The 20,120-nt window shown below is 36.0% G+C and overlaps 1 protein-coding gene across 1 annotated transcript in view; it reads left to right on the forward strand.

Annotated features, from left to right (window-relative positions):
- LOC127727026 (uncharacterized) overlaps positions 1-19,720 on the forward strand; it is a 219,950-nt gene extending 200,230 nt beyond the window's left edge. The window contains exons 2-3 of the mRNA XM_052234418.1: positions 11,798-12,240; positions 19,576-19,720. The gene's annotated coding sequence lies outside the window, so the exon portion shown is untranslated. The remainder of the gene's footprint in view (positions 1-11,797; positions 12,241-19,575) is intronic.
- Positions 19,721-20,120: the final 400 nt, after the last annotated feature.

Below are 20,120 nucleotides of genomic sequence, written 5' to 3' on the forward strand. Positions count from 1 at the left end.
TTTACAAACTTTGCACAGTCTGTGTTCTCTTTGAATTTTTTTATAACGTCCTAATTCAATTTCCAAATTATGATCACTTACACGTAATTTTGTTAAAAGTTGACGACTATTAAAATTGTTTAGATTGTGCAAGTAGTCCTCCAATTTAATTTCATTTTTAAGTTTACTATAAAGATAAAGTTTTGAACTGTTATCAATATTTGAAAGTTTTTCAAGAGTGATGTTATTATACTTTTCCTTCACAATATGTTTAAAAGTTTTTTTGAGTGAATTTTTTATAAGTTTAAAAGGTTTATCAAAATCAACATATTCTTCTTCATCAATATTTAATTCTTTAAAAATATGCTTGGCAAAAGTATACCAAGTATATATTCCATCTTCAGACATAGACTTATTTACTGCAAAAGCTTCTTTAACAAGAGGGTTTATTTCATGGCAGTTTATTCTACAAAAATATAATAAAACCTGAGTTTTAATAAAGGAGTCAAGTGGAAATCGTCCTAACTCAGACTTTGCAGCTATATTACATGAGGTTTTTTTTTAATTCCAAGAACAGTTATTATTTTCAAACTGACACAAAACAATGCTAAAACACTTTTTCGTGTTTAAATAGAAAACATCTTGCTAAGCATACAACTCGAGTCCAAATTTATAAATATTTATATAATTAGCCTGAAAACCCCCATTGTCAGCAAACCAGGAACCCATACTGAAACAGCATTATTATCCAAAATAGATAAGTCATACAGAGAACCTTTAAAAATGTTGTCAATTACCAACAATTGTCCAACATAGTGGGAAAAAAGTCGGTGAACTTCATGTTTTGATATTCATCAGCAAAAAACAACAAAATGCATTTTGGTTAATGTTTTGTTTAAAATCATTAAAGTCTATATAAATATAAATAAAAAGTTCCTAAAAGTACCGTGAATTGTTTGAGTACTGTATTAGTTATATCTTCCTCATTCATATAAGTAACCTATCATTACCGGATAGAAAAAAGAAATAACACGATGGGTGCGATATACGGTGCTTACCCTTCCGGAGCACCTGATTTCACTCCCAGTTTTCAGTGGAGTTCGTGTTGTTTCTTGGTTGAACTTTGATATTTGGGAGTATATACTTGCAAAAGAGGTGCATAGCGTTTCCAGATAACTCCTCCTACAGTTTCAATGCTAGGAAGTTTTCACTTTGCTGGCTGTTTGTACATATATTGAAGGTGTGCATGTGGTCAGGGTTTTGATTTTTATTAATATTTGCTCTTTTGGGAGATAGTTGAACTTTGTCATTTTTAGCTCACCTGGCCCAAAGGGCCAAGTGAGCTTTTCTCATCACTTGGCGTCCGTCGTCCCATGGTCGTCCGTAAACTTTTACAAAAATCTTCTCCTCTGAAACTACTGGGCCAAATTTAACCAAACTTGGCCACAATCATCATTAGGGTATCTAATTTAAAAAATGTGTCCGGTGACCCGGCCAACCAACCAAGATGGCCGCCATGGCTAAAAATAGAACATGGGGGTAAAATGTAGATTTTGACTTAATTATATCTCTGAAACCAAAGCATTGAGAGCAAATCTGACATGAGGTAAAATGTTTATCAGGCCAAGATCTATCTGCTCTGAAATTTTCAGATGAATCGGACAACCCGTTGTTAGGTTGCTGCCCCTGAATTAGTAATTTTAAGGAAATTTTGACGTATTTGGTTATTATCTTGAATATTATTATAGATAGAGATAAACTGTAAACAGCAATAATGTTCAGCAAAGTAAGTTCTACAAATAAGTCAACATAACCAAAATGGTCAGTTGACCCCTTAAGGAATTATTGCCCTTTTATAGTCAATTTTTAACCATTTTTCGTAAATTTTTGTGATCTTTTACAAAAATCTTCTCTGAAACTACTAAGATGAATTTAACCAAAGTTGTAAATAATCATCATTAGGGTATGTAGTTTAAAAATTGTGTCTGATGACCCCGCCCGCGAACCAAGATGGCCGACATGGCTAATAATAGTACATAGGGTAAAATGCAGTTTTTGGCTCATATATCTAAACCCAAAGCATTTCGAGCAAATCTTTCAAAAACAAAATTGTTTATTAGGTCAAGATCTATCTGCCCTTAAATTTTCAGACCATTCAGGCAACCCGTTGTTGGGTTGTTGCCCCTGAATTGGTAATTTTTTTCAGCTTTTGGTTATTATCTTGAATATTATTATAGATAGAGATAAACTGTAAACAGCAATAATGTGCAGCAAAGTAAGACCTACAAATAAGTCATCATGACCAAAATGGTCAATTGACCTCTTAAGGAGTTATTGCCCTTTATAATCAATTTTTAACAATTTTCATAAATTTTGTAAATTTTACAAAATAATTTCCACTGAAACTACTGGGCCAAGTTCATTATAGATAGAGATAATTGTAAGCATCAAGAATGTTCAGTAAAGTAAGATCTACAAACACATCACCATCACAAAAACACAATTTTGTCATGAATCCATCTGTGTCATTTGTTTAATATGCACATAGACCAAGGTGAGCGACACAGGCTCTTTAGAGCCTCTAGTTGGAGTATATACTTGCAAGAGGTGCATATCGTGTCCGGATAACTCCTACAGTTTCAATGCTAAGAAGTTTTCACTTTGCTGGCTGTTTGTACATATATGAGGGGGTGGACAGGGGTGTATCCTTCTCCCGCCTCCCACTTTTTTTTTAGTAATTTCTCTCCCACTTTTTTTTTGTCTCCCAACTCCCGCCCCCTTTCTCCCATTTTTTTTATCAATATTTGCTCTTTTGGGAGATCGTTGAACTTTGTCATATTTGGAGTATATACATGCATAACATTTCCGAAATAACACTTTGCATCTGTGGGGGCATCATCATCTGTGTCTCCCAGACACAATAATATCTCAAAGAAAGTCCTACATTGACTTTGTTATAATACAGTTACTTCAGAGTGGAGTGTGGGGGCACTCACTTTGTCTAGTTTAGGTACTAAATTCGTGGGTACTGGACTGGTTACCTTAACTGGGATCTTATTCCAACTTTTCAACGCAATTTTACGAAAACAATTAGGCGAAAGACATATGATTTTCTTTTATATTTTGATATATGTATGTAAATAGATTCAGAAAAGGTATCACTCAAGGCCATTGAAATTCAAGTTTGCCGGGAAAAAATTTTTGGGAAACGACACCTTCACCCCAATTTTAGCACTATTTTATAGCAAATACAAGCAGATTATTGCCATAGATACACCAAAAATAAATAAAATTTCACCATTTTCAGCATTGGAAATAGAATATTTCGAAGATTCTGATTATAGACATATGCACATATATTAGATGTTTCTCGTTTTGTAAATAGATACATTGTACTTAGTAAGACCGTTGGTTTTCCTGTTTGAATTGTGTTACACTGGTTATTTGGGGCCCTTTATAGCTTACTGGTCGGTGTGAGCTAATGCTCCGTGTTGAAGGCCGTACATTGACCTATAATTGTTAACTTTTTATACATTGTGACTTGGATGGAGAGTTGTCTCATTTGTGACTTGGATGGAGAGTTGTCTCATTGGCACTCATACCACATCTTCTTATTTATACAAACATTATAAGCTTTTACTATTTAAAAGCAAGGAAAAGAGGATGGCTAATATTTATGAGGCTAACTGTGTATTGTTACCTGAAAGACTGGCATGTATACCAAAAATCGCCTGAATATCGGAAGTCCTGAAAGTTGTTCGTTGTGAAATGACTAAATGACAGAAAAACGGACAAGAGTTAAACTACATACCACAACTATATACTTTATCAATCAAAGTGTTCGATAAACATTTGTATTTAAAGCATAAAATGACATGTACAAATTACATAAAAGGAATAAAACAATATCGGAAGTCATCATCTTTGAAATAGTAAACTGTAACAGCATTTTTTTTTATATTCTTATTTCTCAACAACATAATGCTTAACCAGTTTGGTTTTATCTAACTCTTTCAATTTCACAATCTGTCTGAAAGTTTATTGCCAAACACTTAAGAAAAATGAGAAGATGATATACATATGTCCTACACTGAAAAAGGTTAACTCGTTTATAATCACTCAATAATTCCGGAATTCCTCTCGATAATATGTAATGCTTGTAGATATACGTCGATTCCATGATATACAGAGCTCCAATTTTTTGGACAATACAAGTTTAGTTGTTCTTGGCATGTTTCATTTACAACAAACGCCTGTGAATCAAGTATAGGCCTGGGATCATCTATGCCAGTATAGTCATTTAAAGTATCTTCATAATTTCCCTCTGTACCGTAATTTTCGATGTCAAAAATTTCAAAATCGGGTGGATTATTAATCATACCTGCAGTAAATAATCGAAGAGGAGACGATTTTGCAGTACGAAGGCGGTGTTTTCCCCACGCTCGTGCCCATATGCTCAATTTTTCATCGATTTTTTGCATATATACATGATGTAGAGCGAACATGTGGTCGCTAAGTGAAATGTCAAGAAAGCCTTCTTCTTCCATGAAATGAAAAAGATCATAATAAAAGCACAATACACCTTCAAAAACATCCCTCCACAACCTTTCAATCCTCTGATTGTGACAGCTTTTCCCTGTTATCATGCTACCACGGTTAGGACCTCGTTCTTTGATCATGTAATCAGCAACTAGGCAGTTTTCAAGGCCCTTATCGGATCGAACACGTAAAGGCATTCCGTAATTTGCTACACCATTTTTGAAGGAATCCAGTAATGTAACAGCTTTATTGTTGTCCCTGCAATTGAGAAAGGTTATAAATCTACTAAAGCCATCAATTCCCCCTAACACAATAAAATTCCATCGGATAAGCTTGTGGTTTGTGTCAATATGCCACATATGATTTACACCATCAACGTTGTATATACGTCTATGCAACCTTCTTTTCTTTCTATCTTGTATTCCAATGTCATCCAGCCGATGTAAGCTCTCTCTTAAACGCATTCTAGTCACCTGTTAAAGAATGAAGTGGTTAGATCAATATATATATATTTATATATTAAATTAATATGTCAGATCCGTTTTTTACATCTGGTGATCAATTTATTTGGCAATCGCCAATGGTAGTCAGCAGGGTTTAAGAACATCAGTTGTTCGACCTGTTAGTCAAATGCGTTTTGTTAAAATATACTTTTTCACTTTTTGGTCTTTTTGGAAAATGTTGTTTGTGCTGTACTTAGACCCCTCTACCAAGAAATTTGTTTTACATACACACGTATAAAAATTGCGGTTTTTATCCAACGCAATCATAGGTTTGAACGAGGTTTTCAATTTAGACTTGTTTATATTTTTTCGTTTGGGCTTGTATTATATTTTCCTTAGGGTTTATATGATCCGTTCATCCCATTTCGACTCTTAAAAATGCAAGAGTCTATCTTAAATTGAGGTAAATTATATGGCCTTCCAAATACCGTTTCGATCCCTAACATCACTGAAGAGACATTAATTGTCGAAATCCGGATATGGTGTACAAATTTTTGCACCTCATGTTTGTGGTATGCCATCTTTTCCGCAAGTTTATTGTTTTTACTGTTTGGTATTAAATTAATATGTCAGATCCGTTTTTTACATCTGGTGATCAATTTATTTGGCAATCGCCAATGGCAGTCAGCAGGGTTTAAGAACATCAGTTGTTCGACCTGTTAGTCAAATGCGTTTTGTTAAACTATACTTTTTCACTTTTTGGTCTTTTGGAAAATGTTGTTTGTGCTGTATTTAGACCCCTCTACCAAGAAATTTGTTTTACATACACACGTATAAAAATTGCGGTTTTTATCCAACGCAATCATAGGTTTGAACGTTGTTTTCAATTTAGACTTGTTTATATTTTTTCGTTTGGGCTTGTATTATATTTTCCTTAGGGTTAATATGATCCGTTCATCCCATTTCGACTCTTTAAAATGCAAGAGTCTATCCTAAATTGAGGTAAATTATATGGCCTTCCAAATACCGTTTCGATCCCTAACATCACTGAAGAGACATTAATTGTCGAAATCCGGATATGGTGTACAAATTTTTGCACCTCATGTTTGTGGTATGCCATCTTTTCCGCAAGTTTATTGTTTTTACTGTTTGGTATTAAATTAATATGTCAGATCCATTTTTTACATCTGGTGATCAATTTATTTGGCAATCGCCAATGGCAGTCACCAGGGTTTAAGAACATCAGTTGTTCGACCTGTTAGTCAAATGCGTTTTGTTAAAATATACTTTTTCACTTTTTGGTCTTTTGGAAAATGTTGTTTGTGCTGTATTTAGACCCCTCTACCAAGAAATTTGTTTTACATGCACACGTATAAAAATTGCGGTTTTTATCCAACGCAATCATAGGTTTGAACGTTGTTTTCAATTTAGACTTGTTTATATTTATTTATATATATATTTTATATATATGAATACAAAAACAAATGAAATTTTGTTCACGTCTATATTTTGTTTGTAAGCATATTTATTTTAGCATGTCTTGGGCAAGGATGTTTTGTAGAAGACACAATATGCATTACTCCTTTTGAACTAATATTACGGATTACTTGAGTATTGAAACATCGGTTAAAAGGAACAGCATACTTGACGGTGCTCTAACTTAAGTGACATGTACATATCAATGTTTCGTTTTCCGGAGATTTAAACTGGAGTAAATGAGGGTCGAAATATACCGACGGGACATTCAAACTCATAAGTAAAAAATAAACTGACAAAGCCATGGCTAAAAAAGAAACATACAAACAACAGAACACGAAACACAACATAGAAAACTAAGGATCGAGAAACACGAACCCCACCAAAAACTGGGGGTGATCTCAGGTGCTCCGGAAGGGTAGTAGATCCTGCTCCACATGTGGCAGCCGTAGTGTAGCTCGTGTTTAATAATAGTACAAACCCTGTAATAAGTCTAATTCGGTAGGTCACATTCGGGAGTAAGGGGAGCGTAAACCAGTTTGGGAAATAGTGCGCATGACAAAAAATAGTTCAATATACATTAAGAAACTGTTCCGCAACACATTTTGAGAAAGTTTATTAAGTCTACTTGTCAGATAATAAAATGACACTATTTTGTATAGAAAATAAAAAAACATTTTCCGACGATTTTGCCCATTTCATGACATGTAAAAACAGACTTATATATCTGAAAAGTGAACTGAACTAAGTGACAAGTAGATCTAATTAAGACAATAGTCAGTGGCGGATCCAGAGGGGGGCGTAGAGGGCGTACGCCCTCCCCCTCCCCCCCCTTTTGCTTGCACTTTTTTTTTTTTTTTTTTTTGTAAAATGATTAATCAGACTAGACTTCGCGAACTTTGCCATTTCCGATTATTTTTCCCGTGTATTTAATTTTTATGCGACAATTCTTTACTTATAAAGATATTTTTCGCTCGTATTTACTGTAATATATTATTGATTATGTCAAAGTCATGTGATTCGCTACGGTGGAGTTGACCAGTACGTCGAAAAAAACGTCACTCAGTCATTTTGAAATTCAAATTACAGTAACACATTGCTTAGGCTGAGGATGACAAGCATGACGCCTTCAAAGCGACAAAGTATTGATCAAGAACGTATTGACTTCTATTTCATAATTCTACCCAACAGAAAGTAATACTCTATTACACTCTCATGAAAAAAAAAGTTCCACAGCAATATTATTTACCTACGAAAACATGTTTAACCCCACACGCCCCAGCCCATTAATAACATTGCTGAATAGTGATCCCCAGTCAGTAAGCTTTTGATATAGATTTAAAGTCTAAGGTACGGACCATTTGATTTGAGGGGGCAGTCTGAGATATTTAAGAGAAAAATTCTGACCCTAATTTTTGCCTTAAAAAAAAATTCTGGCCGTATCTGGATTGAAAACAATAATCTTGTCCACTTTTTTGCTATTAGAAAAAAATATTTTCAACAAAATTATTTAGCATTAAATGAACATGATGAATAAAAAACGGGCGTAACTTTTTTTTTTTTTTTGGGGGGGGGGGGGGGTGTTGCATATGAATCCCATATCTGACCGGAATGTCTGTTTCGCCGAACTGATATACTGAATACTTTTTTCAAGGCCCGACTGCAACCTGCCTGCTGGGTGTGGCCTATATGTCTCAATGTGTCTACCGTCATTCACAACTTCATTGTCATTTCCGACTCATTCGAAGCCTTTGGTTGATTTGGAACCCCTCACTTCCCTTGTTGGTTGAAACATTTCAACCAAACATTGGGATAAAAATTGCTTGTTTGTCTTTCTTCGAGTCGGTCGTATTGTAAATTTAATTGAATAGCCGTATATCTTGTTTACAACAAGAAATCTGTGAGGTTATGCTAACTAACCATACAACAAACGAGAATTTTCCATCTCCATTTTTTACCGACAAATCCCACATCAAATATATTAATTAGTACATAGCTTTGGATCCATCCAATCATTTTATAATAGACAATTAATGGAGAGAATACGGCACCAAAAATGTCCAACCCCTACACTTTAACTATAAAATGCATTTTACACTTATTTTATGTTTTTTAGCCAACAAAAGGTCCAAAAAATTTTTCGCCTCGCTCCAAACGGCAAACTTTAATACTACGCCCCCCTTTCCAAAATCCTGGATCCGCCCCTGTAAGTGACAAGTAGACTTATTTAGCTAATTATGACGACTTAACTAAGTGTCAAGTAGGGGCAGATATATGCCACTATAGATTCATGTTTTAACAAAATAAAACCTTCGACTGAAAAGTTTAATTACGTTCAATATCTAAAGTATGACTTAAACAGCTGTGACGGACTTTTCGAATTAATGGAAAATATAAAATTGTGAAAATGCTAATTTTTTTAGGGATCCCAAAATTTATTCTTTGGCATTGACACTCAAAATTGAAGACGTTGAAGTTAAATATGTGTACATTGGCTCAAGGTGAGCGGGTAGATTGAGCGCTCACTAAACATGTTTAACTTCGCCTTATTTTGCGACCGTCCTAAGTCAAGAACCTTACGCATTTGTTATTCTTGTATGTTTTATACTTTTGGTTCATCTCTGTGTTTCGAAGTGTAGAGTGGCGTCTATTTTCCTGATCTCGCTAACATGTTTAACCCCACCACATTATGTAGTATGTGTCTGTCCCAAGTCAGGAGCCTGTAATTCAGTGGTTGTCGTTTGTTGCTGTGTTACATATTTGTTTTTTGTTCATTTTTTGGTACATTAATTAGGCCGTTAGTTTTCTCGTTTGAATTGTTTTACAATTGTCATTTCGGGGCCTTTTTTAGCTGACTATGCGGTATGGGCTTTGCTCATTGTTGAAGGCCGTACGGTGACCTATAGATGTTAATTTTTGTGTCATTTGGTCTCTTGTGAAGAGTTGTGTCTTACCAATCACACCACATCTCTTTTTTATATTAGTGTTTCAGGACCTTCTCAAGCCAGCATCTGGGTGCGGGATTTCTCGCTTTATTGAAGACCCACTGGTGGCCTTGGGTTGTTTTGTAAATTTTTGTCGGGTTGTAATCTTTTTGACGATTTCATCTTTTCCACTTTTTATTCTTTTTGCTATCATCTTTGCTCTATAAGTGAAACAATATTCATGGGAAATTACACTTTTATCCATTCCCGAAAACTGTGGATGCTCGTTTGGTGACAATTTTATGTTGAGTTTACTGTCCCGCTACATTTTCACTCATATTTAATAGATAATTCTTGTAAATGTATGGCATGACCATTCGGTATGGAGGCGGGCTAGTGGCTAAAGGATTTCGGGAGAAAAAAAATTAAGTTGATTTGCAAAAGACAAATTGAAAATAAAAATTCTTCTGCTTTTCAAAATGCAAAACATTTCCAAAAGTAGTTGTGTACAAGAAAGAACTTTAATGTTCATGCTACAAAAATTAACAGTTTTAGCAAAAAGATTCAAATCGAAAATTCCAACCGCAATACCACCCAACCCATCCCCTTTTTTACAACGACTAAATCCCATGTTCACTACCTGGTAACAATTAATTTTATGAAACATATGACTGTGTGATTTATTTGGTATTAGAAAGGAAATCAAATATATAAATTAAAAAGACAGTATTCAACATACCTGTATAGCTGTTTTTTGCATTAACAATTCTTTCATCATATTTTCGCCGCAGCGGGGAAATTCCTGAACTATCTCCTGTATTAAGGAATCCAAATCTTCATCCGAAATGTTTGAGACATTCTTTTTAGTTAAATTGCATTGCCGCATTCTCCTATAAATAGTACTTTCAGAAGCTGATAGGAGCTTTGCTATATCAGTAACAGTAAATTGGCATTCCAGAAAAAAGTGTAGAATATCCTCTGGTATCTGAAATATTCGACTTCCAGGTGCTCGGCACAAAGTAGAAGATCCATAATTTAAACACTTTAACCGTAAATTCATTATTTTAGAGCTATCGATTAAGCCTAAACTCTGCAATTCAAATTTGGACAATTTTCCGACAATATCTGGTGTTATTTTTTCATCTTTAAAACGCGATACCAACGTGCCTAGGTTTAACTCTTTCAAAATCTCGTCCATTTTTCATACGAATACAGATCTTGGCGGCAATAACTGCTTTTTTCGTAGCAGCAGATCGGAATCAGTTCTGACGTAGTGAGTAATCGCTTTAATCGTAATCATGTTCATTGACCATCAGGACGATGAATGCACATCATCATAATGATGTTTCGACATCATCATAATGATGTTGTGACATCATATAAAGATGTAAACCGAACCACACCATATGATGTTACATTATCATAATATAATGACCTTACCACATCACATAACGATGTTAGCACATAACATAAGAATAAGTTCACATCATATAAAGAAGTTTGCACATAATATAAAGACATCTGTACATGATATAAGATAATTTGCACATCATGTAAGACCATTTGCACATCATATAAGATAATTTGCACATCATATAATATAATTTGCACATCAGATAATGTCAAATTGTCATCATATAGAGGTGATTGCATATCGTATAAAGGTGATTGTACATCACATAATGCCGTTTCTACATCGTATAAGGAAAGCATCACATAATATAAGGACTCAATCACATAATATAATGGAGAAAGCACATCATATAATGAATTGTGGACATGATATAAAGATGTTTGCACCTCATATAAATGTGTTTGGACAGCATATAAGGACAACTTCACATCATAAAATGACAAGTGTACATCATATAAGGACAAGTTCACATCACATAATGACAAGTGTACATCATATAAGGACAAGTGCACATCATATAATGTCATTTGCACATCATATAAGGGTAAAATGACATCATATAATGGCAAATACACATCATATAATGAGAAATGTCATTATGTGATAGCCTGTTATTTTATGTATTTTGTATATTTTTATATTCTTAGTACTTGATATTAGTATATACTTGAATAAAGTTATATTGTTAGCTTAATAATTACATTTTGTAATTAAGGATTAGCATTGTGTATTATTCTATTTTAACTTATTGACATGGACTATTGACGGACGAATTCTCATCTCATGTTTTGGTTAAGTCTGATTTCACTGTAGTTAGTACTTTATTTTCACGGTTGATTTGAGCGCTATCGTACATTTCTTCTATTGGTCAGTACTTTTGGCGGTTTAATTCCTTTGTTCTAGATCTTATGGGAAGACATCTTGTGGTCAACACCTATATATTTACCTGTCTGCAATTTAACAACTTAAAGAAATTAATATCTAAAATAACAATTCTGTGATTGGAAAGTTTCTTATATAAGGTATATTTAAACCTTGCCAAAGATGTAGTATTCGATATTTAATGGTTTATATGGAAATGTGCCACTTGCACGATATGTGAGGGCAGTATTTACATATTCATATAGTTATACTTCGTTTCGTCTGAATAAAAGTTACAGAACCCTAGATTGCAGTTATTTCTTTTATTACTAAAAGCCCGAGAAAAACCGGCTTTTACATTGGCGCCCAACGTACTTAGGAAGCTTTACTCAGCGACGAAGTAGAAACCAAGAATATATTCTGAACTTTGACAACGACAGTGAATCCGTACGAAAAAATTACATACGCAATACCGGAAACTGATCAGTGACGTATATCAACATAACCGGTTCATGAACTAGGACGACAGAGAACACATTTTTCGTTGGATTCATCTTGATCAACAAACATTATTGCTGAATTTATTGAACATATTAGTATTATAGTAAGTTCATATATACTTATAATTAATTGCCTGATAATATACATTGTATAAATCTAGTTGTGTAGCATTTATCGTATGTAGAGACTTCAAAATAATTGAAATTGGTGTTTGAAAAATTTGTCCAATTTTTATTTTGTAAACATAAAACTCAATTGAATACAAGCATACAAGTGTCCTTTATTGAGATTTAATTCATATTTTGACATTTGTACTTTGTTTATTTGTTTGTTGATACTTGACCCCCCCCCCCCCCCCCCCAAACCCATAAAAAAGACCACACCCATAGATATAAGGTCAAGGTCAACCGGAAGTACACTTAATAAAGCTGTCTAGACATACACCACATGTAAACAATATTTATTTACACACAGAGAGTGACATACATTTAGAATTGGTGTTTTGCATTGAATATTATACACATTGATTGTGTTTGAAATATTTATGTCACATTAAAGCAAAACCAGACTTTGTTAATTTACGCATACACTTTGATAAGTGAATAAAGTCCAACTTTGTTTAACACACACACATACATACATACATAGGGTTCTTTAATATTGATTGATATTAACAAAATAAATTCAGACAGATTTTGTGAATTTTTGTTGTTGTGTGTATATGATATTTTTTGTGTGTGACTTTGTTTATTATCATTGTGTCATTTGTGTTTTATGTTGATTGTGCATAGTCCTGTGTAGTATATAGTTGTTTACATGTATTAGTGTTGTATACTGTACATTGTGTTGTGTTGATTGTGTATATTTGTTTGTGAATTTAAAATTTCAGATTTGATTTAAAATTTAAAATTTAATTTTCAATTTAAATTTAGAAACATCAGATAAATTTATCATACAAGTTAAACATTTAAATAGTAACTTAATCTATTACAGTTAAAATTTGTACGAATAGTAGTTAAAACTTGTTTGAGTGTTAAGTTGCATGTTCCTTTATAACAGGTAGTTCTTTAACAACTGCACCACCTATCCATACTCCTAAACCTTACCTATTGCATGTAATACACATACATCCATTTCAACTTCATATTTTTTTTTTTTCTTGATTCTCTTGACTGTATTTTTTCAGGATAGGATAGTTCTTAGGATTTTGATTCTGATTTAAGTTGACATTTGAGACTTAGACTTACATTGACAATTTGATTTGATATTTTGTACAGAGTAACATAGTAAGTATTGTTGTTTCATAGTTTTAGATTGTGAACGTAAAAGATTCACATATCTATTACACACTTTTGTAGGTAGAAGCAGATTATTTATATTATTATTTGGTAGGTACATTTGATAAATTGTTTATATATATATAGTATATTTTGATATACTGGGATTGAGATTAGATCTTTTTGATATTTGGTATATAGATTTTTTTTTTGATATTTGGTATACACATACACACTGATATGGCCAAGAAGGGAGGAACCGAGGATGTCCCTATTGAACAACCTACTACTCCATTAGTTGAGAATCCACCACCTGCACTACATGAGATCATGGAAGCATTTGCCAAGACAGGAGTCAAACCAAAGGCTGATACACCTGAGGACCTAACTAAATGGATGATAGACTACCTAAAATCTACTGGAGCCATCAAGTTAGAACAGGTTAATCCAGAGCTGGTATTACCATCTCCACCTAAGGCACCACCAAGGGAAAAATCCAACAAAGTAGTAATGACACACCCACCAAGGATTTCCAACTTTTCTGGAAATGAACCTAAGTCAGGGGACACCACCTATGAGTTATGGAAGCAGGAAGTAAAGTTGCTGATGAAACAGTCATATGAGAAGGAAGCCATCTTGAATGCTGTTCGAAGGTCACTAAGAGGGGAAGCTGGATATGCAGCCATGCGACTGGATTTAGATGCATCAGTTGAGGAAGTCATTCATAAGCTAGACTCTATTTATGGGAATGTCGACAAGAAGGAAGAACTTTTGGCAGAGTTTTATGGATCACGCCAAAAAGAAGATGAAACTGTCACCAGCTGGAGTTGCCGGTTAGAATCACTCATGGGACAGGCAGTAGAGAGAGGTATTGTTGGAAGACAGGATGTAGATGGTATGCTTCACTCCATGTTGTGGACTGGTCTGAGAACATCACTCAAGGACATCTCAGGACACAAGTATGACACCATCAAGGAATTTGATGCACTGAGAGTTGCACTTCGCCAGATAGAGAATGATCACTTGCACCGAGAAGTGTTAAGCAAGTCTTCCAAGCCACAAACCAGTAAAGCAGCAATTGAACAATCTGATGTTGAGGATATCAAAGGAATGATCCAGCAGATGACAACTAGAATGGACAGTTATGAAAAGAAATTGGACCAACAAGAACATCCTTGGCAACAACAACCATCCACATGGCAACAACCTACCTGGCAACCAAAGCCTTGGCAACAACACTGGCAACCAGGATGGCAACAACAGAGAGGTAGAGGTAGAGGATTTGGTAGAGGACAAGGACAACAACAGACACATGATGAACCTCAATGTTGGAGATGTGGACAAACTGGACATTATAAAAGAGGTTGTGCTGTAAGAATGGACCACAGCAGAAAGAATTTAAACGACAAGAAGTCTATGAAGGGGGAGCATCCATAGGCTTATGTAGAAGTAGTGTTCCCAAAACCAGCCATGTAAAAGTACCACCAGGATTATTTGGTAAACCAACAGAAACTAAAGTTTGTATCGAAGGCTTAGAAACACCTGCACTTCTTGATACTGGTTCCACCGTCTCAACTATCAGCGAATCTTTTTACAGGGAACATTTAACAACACCATTGAACAACATAACAACACTACTAGATATTGAATGTGCTGATGGCCAGAAACTACCATACTTAGGCTACATAGAAGCAGATCTACAAATACCAGGGTATAAACAGATACACTCATCTATCCTGTTAGTTACACCAGACAGTCGATACAATCAGCAAGTACCATTATTACTAGGAACTAACACGCTGTCATACTTCATGGAATCTCTCAGGAAGGACTTTGGAGAAAGATTTTTACAGACTAGTAAGCTGACTACATCCTGGTATCTCACATTCAGATGCATACTACTTCAAGAAAAGGAACTAAAGAAAAACAACAACATCTTAGGTCTTATAAAGAATGCAGAAGTAAATAAGATCATTGTACCACCGAACACTACCATCACATTATCTGGATATGTTGACAAGGAAGTTCCATACCATGCTACACCAGCTATGCTCCATCCTTGCAACTTAGCCAAAGATTCGGAAGACTTTGATGTTGAACCATCTTTGATTACATATCGACACCAACAGAACGGGACAGTTACTGTTACCATAGAGAATTTGACAACAAGAACACTGAGTATACCACCGAAGGCAATAGTATGTGAATTACAACCAGTCCAACTAGAACCTTCACCAAGTTTACCATCTGAAGAGGAAATTACTGACATTATGGAGAAGATAAAGATTACACAGAGCACATTAACAGATGAACAACTAGATGCAGGAGTTCAACTTCTACGCTCGTACATGGACATCTTCTCCAAGACTGATGAGGACGTAGGTCGTACAGATATTGTGAAACATCGCATCGATATGACAGATGATAGACCTTTTAAACAACGATACAGAAGAATCCCTCCATCAGCATATGAAGAAGTTAGAGATCATCTTCGACAACTCACACATGCAGGGATCATTAGACCATCTAAGAGTCCATTTGCCTCCAATGTAGTTCTCGCCAGAAAGAAGGATAACAGCCTACGCCTGTGTGTTGATTATCGTCAGCTCAACAATAGGACGAAAAAAGATAGCTATAGCTTGCCGAGGATTGAAGACCTGCTTGATTGTCTCTCCGAGAGTACCTTTTTCAGTGTTGTTGATATGAAGTCCGGGTATCATCAGGTGGAGCTGTACGAACCACACAAGGAAAGGACTGCATTCACAGTAGGACCTCTAGGCTTCTATGAGTACAACAGAATGCCGTTTGGACTTACCAACAGTCCCGCCACCTACCAAAGACTCATGGAAGACTGTCTAGCTGATTACCACCTTAGAATATGCTGTGTGTTCATTGATGATGTGATTATCTTTGGGAAGACATACGAGGAACATCTTAACAACTTGCAACTGGTAATGGACCGCATAAGAAAGGCGAACCTGAAGTTGGCACCCAAGAAGTGTTCTTTCTTCCAACGCAAAGTAAAGTTCCTTGGACACATTGTTTCAGCGGATGGAGTGGAAGTGGATCCAGAAAAGACCGAGAAAGTCATGGCTTGGCCTACACCAACATCACCTGAAGATGTTCGACGTTTTTTGGGATTAGCTGGATATTACAGACGCTTCATTAAGAACTTCAGTCAGATCAGCAGACCATTGACAGAGTTGATGCCAATTCCATCAAGTAGGAAAGGACAGAAGAAGAAGAAACAACCACAGAAGGAATGGCATTGGGGAGAACAACAGGACCAAGCATTCAGGAAACTGAAAGAACTGCTAACATCAGCTCCGGTATTGAGTTACCCTGACAACAGTCTGCAGTACGAACTTCACACAGATGCGTCTGGTTTTGGACTTGGTGCTGTACTTTACCAGGAACAACATGGAGAGAAACACGTCATCTGTTATGCCAGTAGAGGGCTAACCAAAGCCGAGAAGAATTATCCGGCTCACAAGATGGAGTTCCTGGCGTTGAAGTGGGCAATAACAGACAAGTTTAAGGATTACCTGTATGGACCAGCGCATTTCACAGTGATGACCGACAACAATCCTTTGACGTATGTCCTCACCACTGCCAAACTGGATGCCACAGGACACAGATGGTTAGCCGATCTTGCAACCTATAACTTTGACATCAAGTATCGTCCAGGGAGAAACAACTCTGATGCTGACGCCTTAAGCAGACTTCCCAAGGACATAGTAGAGATCAACACCGATACCATAAGAGCCATCTGTAATTCCATAACATCAGTACCTTATGCAGAATGTTTAGCAGTCAATCCAGATGTACTGCAAGATGACAACGATCTGAATGGAACATCTACATCAGATATCATAGACTGGAAGAGAGCACAAAGACAAGACACAGTTGTTAGTCACTGGATTGATATGATACAGAAACAACAGAAACCAGAGAAAGGCGACGCCATACTTAAGAGGCAGTACCATCATTTGAAGATCATAGATGGCGTATTATATCGACAGGTTACTATCAACGATGAAGTTAAACAACAGCTAGTACTTCCAGCAGCACATGTTTCTACAACACTTCAGGCACTGCACAACGACATGGGACACCCTGGCAAAGACCGTACATTGTCATTATTGAGAGACAGATTTTACTGGCCTGGTATAGCCAAGGATGTTGAAGAATGGATAGCACATTGTGGAAGGTGCATTCGAAGAAAGACACTTCCAAACCAGAGAGCTCCACTAGTCAGTATTGAGACAACAACACCACTACAGCTAGTGTGTATGGACTACCTTACTTTAGAGCCATCCAAAGGAGGTCAACAACACATCCTGGTCATAACAGATCATTTCACCAGATTTACTCAAGCCATTCCCACCAAGAACCAAACAGCAAAGACAACAGCTGAAGCCTTCTATCAACATTTTATAGTGCATTATGGAATACCCGACCGGATACATTCAGACCAAGGGGCTAACTTCGAATCCAAGATCATAAAGGAGTTATGCAGTATGACAGGGATGACCAAGTCACGTACCACCAGTTATCATCCGATGGGGAACGGGATGTGCGAAAGGTTCAACCGAACTCTACTTAACATGCTGGGGACACTTCAACCAGACAAGAAGAAGAACTGGAAAGCTTATGTAGGACCACTTGTCCACGCATACAATTGTACCAAGCATGAGTCTACTGGATTTGCACCATACTACCTTATGTTTGGAAGAGATCCCAGACTTCCAGTGGATATAGCATTTGGTATACGAAAAGAGACAGGATCCAACTACATCAAGGACCTCAGAGAACGGTTGGAATTTGCGCACAACTTAGCTACTGAAGCGTCAAAGAAAGCACAACTGAAACAAAAGAAGAACTATGACACCAGAGTAAAGGGAGCTACCATCAAGAAAGGAGATTTAGTCCTGGTGAAGATAGTTGCATTTGAAGGCAAACACAAATTATCAGACAAGTGGGAGCAGGATCCGTATGTTGTACTTGAACAACCGAATCTGGACATACCAGTCTTCACAGTGAGAAAGGAGAGTGGAGAAGGACGTAAGAGGAACCTCCATAGAAACTTGCTGTTGCCAGTGGGTCACCTTGTAGAACCAACTAAGCCAGTACCTAAACCCAGAAAACAAACCAAGAAGGAACCACCGAAACCTGCACCTAGAATATCCAAGAAACCGACAGCAAATTATCCGGAATCATCTGATGATGAGGATATTATAGATGTGCTATTGGAACCATTAGTTGAGGATGATAGTGATTCAACCATCACTTCAGATATAACTCAGCCAGTTGTTATTCCAACAAGCAATGTGGATACAGAAGATGATTCTGAATCTGAAGGGGACGCCCACTCTCATGACACCATTGGGACAGATTCAGATATCAGCGACAGAAGGCCTTCACAAGAGGTGACCAGTGACAATCAGGAGGATATTTCTGACAGTTCGTCATCATCGTCACCTGTGAGTATTCGTCGGTCAACCAGAACAAAGAAAGCACCTGCTTGGATGACGTCAGGAAAATATGAGCTTTCTAAGAGTGCAAGTCACACCACCACTGCAGATTGGTTTCAAAGGGTTCAATGCCTTTCATCTTTAGCAGACACTCATCTATTTCATGGAAAACAGGCAGAAGCAGCACAGGCCATTATTGATATCATTTCAACAGCAACCACACACAGGAAATGACGGGACGTCATTTCACGGCTGGGGGGAGTATGTGATAGCCTGTTATTTTATGTATTTTGTATATTTTTATATTCTTAGTACTTGATATTAGTATATACTTGAATAAAGTTATATTGTTAGCTTAATAATTACATTTTGTAATTAAGGATTAGCATTGTGTATTATTCTATTTTAACTTATTGACATGGACTATTGACGGACGAATTCTCATCTCATGTTTTGGTTAAGTCTGATTTCACTGTAGTTAGTACTTTATTTTCACGGTTGATTTGAGCGCTATCGTACATTTCTTCTATTGGTCAGTACTTTTGGCGGTTTAATTCCTTTGTTCTAGATCTTATGGGAAGACATCTTGTGGTCAACACCTATATATTTACCTGTCTGCAATTTAACAACTTAAAGAAATTAATATCTAAAATAACAATTCTGTGATTGGAAAGTTTCTTATATAAGGTATATTTAAACCTTGCCAAAGATGTAGTATTCGATATTTAATGGTTTATATGGAAATGTGCCACTTGCACGATATGTGAGGGCAGTATTTACATATTCATATAGTTATACTTCGTTTCGTCTGAATAAAAGTTACAGAACCCTAGATTGCAGTTATTTCTTTTATTACTAAAAGCCCGAGAAAAACCGGCTTTTACAATAATAAGACAGTGTCGGCGTTCCATACATAGCCGCGTTATCCCCTCCTCTTACTGCAACTGATACAAATCAGCTTTATTTTCAGGAGGTGTTACCTTATCTTAAGAATTGAACAATTAGAATACACGAAGTATTCTAAGTGTACACACTGTCATTTAAAATACTTCAGGTGCCTGGTATTTCCTATTCATATGAAATCCGACGGACAAGGTATAATTTGCAGTTGAAACTATACATTAAGCAGATATATGTATATATATATATATAAACAAGTCTAAATTGAAAACAACGTTCAAACCTATGATTGCTTTGGATAAAAACCGCAATTTTTATATGTGTGCATGTAA

The sequence above is a fragment of the Mytilus californianus genome, unplaced genomic scaffold, assembly GCF_021869535.1.
Source record: "Mytilus californianus isolate M0D057914Y unplaced genomic scaffold, xbMytCali1.0.p SCAF_1, whole genome shotgun sequence".
Lineage (NCBI taxonomy): Eukaryota > Metazoa > Mollusca > Bivalvia > Mytilida > Mytilidae > Mytilus > Mytilus californianus.